Source organism: Alexandromys fortis, unplaced genomic scaffold (genome assembly GCF_014885135.2).
Source record: "Alexandromys fortis isolate MF-2015 unplaced genomic scaffold, M_Fortis_MF-2015_v1.1 scaffold_282, whole genome shotgun sequence".
In the NCBI taxonomy this organism is placed as follows: Eukaryota; Metazoa; Chordata; class Mammalia; order Rodentia; family Cricetidae; genus Alexandromys; species Alexandromys fortis.
In genome coordinates this window covers 658,647-661,775 of record NW_026068199.1, presented here as the reverse complement: position 1 = coordinate 661,775, position 3,129 = coordinate 658,647, and positions in this window count along the sequence as shown.

Sequence of the window (3,129 nt, the reverse complement as noted above, 5' to 3'; positions counted from 1 at the left end):
GAGGTTAAGAGCATTGCCTGCTCTTCCAAAGGTCCTGAGTTCAATTCCCAGCAACCACATGGTGGCTCACAACCATCTGTAACGGGGTCTGGTGCCCTCTTCTGGCCTGCAGTCATACACACAGAAAGAATATTGTATACATAATAAATAAATAAATAAATAAATAAATATTTTTTAAAAAATATCTGCTACATAAAGAGTTTTGAAGAACTCCTGTGAAAGGGTCGTTCAACTCCCCCAAGAGGTCGAGACCCACAGGTTGAGAACCTCTGCCTTAGCTGACCTAGGACCCAGTTGTCTATCTTGATAAGTCACTAAACCTGGTGAAGTGGGGCTTCACCACACATCACTCACACAGCCTCACAGCTGTGGCTGTCACCCTGGGTCAGAGTATGATGTGCACACCCCGCCAGGTCCCAGAAACTCTGAACAGAGAGACCTTCCACTGGGTCTCCGACAACTGAATCAACCAACACCAGACTCATTGCAAAGCCAAGCGAAACTCAATTCTACTGACTGCTCTATGCCAGCTTCCTACTAACTGTAACATTCTTTGGGCTGGGGTGGAAGCATGGGGTGGGGTGGAGTGGGGCTGGTAAACAAAAGATTACATATCTGGGAACAAGAACACTTGGGAAGATTCTAGAATACTTTCCCAAGCTTCATAGAAAAATAAACAATTGGCAGGGTGGTGGTGGCACACTTTTAATCCCAGCACTTGGGAGGCAGGCAGATTTCAGTGAGTTCAAGGCCAATGTAGTCTACCAAGTGAGTTCCAGGACATCTAGGTCTGTTACACAGAGAAACCCTGTCTCAAAAAAAAAAAAAGAAAGAAAGAAAGAAAAAGGAAAGAAAGAAAGAGAGGAAGGAAAGAAGGAAGGAAGGAAAACAAAAGAATGAATGAAAAGAAAGAAAGGAAGAAAGAAAAGAAAAGGAAAATCAACAATTGCTGGGGAGGAGACTCTAACCTTGGCCTGAGGTGCTGCCTGTGAGCTGCACAGAGTCCTCACCACATTGAGGGGGTGCTTTGGAGAAGTGGCTACCTCTGAATCATCCCTGATTCTTTGCTAGTAACCCTTCACTCACACTCTTGCTACTAACCTCAATAAAAATGTTTTGTTTCAAAGCGTTGGACTCTAGCACAATAATTTTTGCTGTCATGCCCCTCCCACCTATTGTGTGTGTGTGTGCGCGCATGCACGTGTGCATACTATGTATCTCCCAAGGAAAAGTCAGTCACACAACAGGACCTTACTGTCAAATCTAACTCCAAGGCCCTTCTAAAACATTCCTGTATAGAAACCATTGACCTCACCTGAGGTACCAAGCCAGATTTACAAGATTCCCAGTTGTCCAGCCTAAAGTTGCCTGAGTCCCAAATGGTAAGGTTTTATGGGGACAGGAGATGAGCTTTCAGAGTAAATGACAGCGAACCTCACAGAGGTCAAAGGATCTGAGGCCCCTTATGGATTCTTCCACATCAGCTCAAAAAGCAGCGTGAATTGCTTTCACTATGGCTCTCCCGCTGGTGATAGGCTGAGATGTATCATCTACACTGTACTCCGCTTGTACTTTCCATGTGACCCACACTCCTGTGATCCTCTGAAGAGAAACATACAGCCCAAGCCTGCTGTCGTGGTGCAGACCTTTAATCCCAGCTCTCTGGAAGCCCTCAGATCTCTGTGAGCTCAAGGTCTACCTGATCTGCCTAGTCAGTTCCGGGACAGCCAGGACTACAGAGAGAGAGATCCTCCCAGCCCATAATACCTCAACTATACTCTCCAGTGAAATGCTTTCTTTCCTAAGAATTGCCATGGTCAGAGTGTCTCTTCACAACCATAGAACGGTGACAAAGTCAGGTGCTTACCACCAACACCAACAACCTGACTTCCATCCCTGGAACCAGCTTGGTAGAAGGAGAGAACCAACTCCCCAAAGTTGTCCTAAGCCCTCCGTGAATACATGCTGTGGTATGATAGTGAAGAGTGGAACCTACCACTAGGTGGAGACATGCCACCATCTTTCCATTAGGAGTTTCTCGAGTTGAGCAGATCAATCGCCAGTGAGGTAGGAGAATCCAACCTAAAGGAACGGAAGTATCAATTATCTTTTTAATGTGATGCAGTACTTTGTTTCCTCAGAATTCCTGCTCTGGTGCAGTCCCTACAAGTTATTCTGTGGTTCAGCAGGGTCTGTCTGCATTTCTGAATCCTTCCTTTTTCTACTGCTGTGGAATAATTCTTTTGTAGGCTGTGAAGATTTGTCTCTCAGATTGGCTTAATAAAAAGTTGGTTGGCTGGTAGCCAGGCAGGACGTATGGGTGGAACAATGAAAATTAAGGACACTGGGAAGAAGGAGGGCAGAATCAGAGGTGTCACCAGTCCCACAGAAAGTAAGCAAGATCTGCCAGAGAGGTAACTGCCATGAACTTAGGGGCAGCACATAGACTAAGAGAAACTGGTTGATGTAAATTGTAAGAACTAGTTAGTAATAAGCCTGAGCTATTGACCGAGCATTTATAATTGATACTAAGACTCTTGAGTGGTTATTTGGGAGCAAGCAGTCAGGACAGGAAAATTTGCCTACATTTGACTCTGCCTTTTTCTTTTTTGATATTGACCAGGGCCTAAGTATGCTTTCCCTGGTACTTTGGGCTTTCTTGTTTTCCCTCTAAATCTCCTCTCCCCACACTGTGGCTGACCTCCATACTGACTTAATTCAAACAGTGTGGCCTTTGTTTCTCTTCTCTTCTCCATTCTCCTCCTCTGAGCAGCTGATGAGATTTGCAGCTTGCCTGCCCTCCACTATTTCTTTTGAATTCTAATATATATTTTCCTTTGGCGTTACTGGCAGTTGAAAGCTGCTTAATGTGTGTGCTGAGAACTGAACCCGGGTCATACCTGATGAGAGCTGCTGAGCCATCTCTCCAGTCTTGAGTAGTATTTTACATAAGATAGACTGTGACAGGGTGCAAGCATGCAAAGGTAAATTTTAAATCATGAGACCTGAACATACTCACCATATACATATATGTGTGTGCATATGTATGTATATGTATGTGTGATTTGACTTTACATACTATAAATATTATATATTATATAATAGGACTTGTTTTTATTATTTTTAATC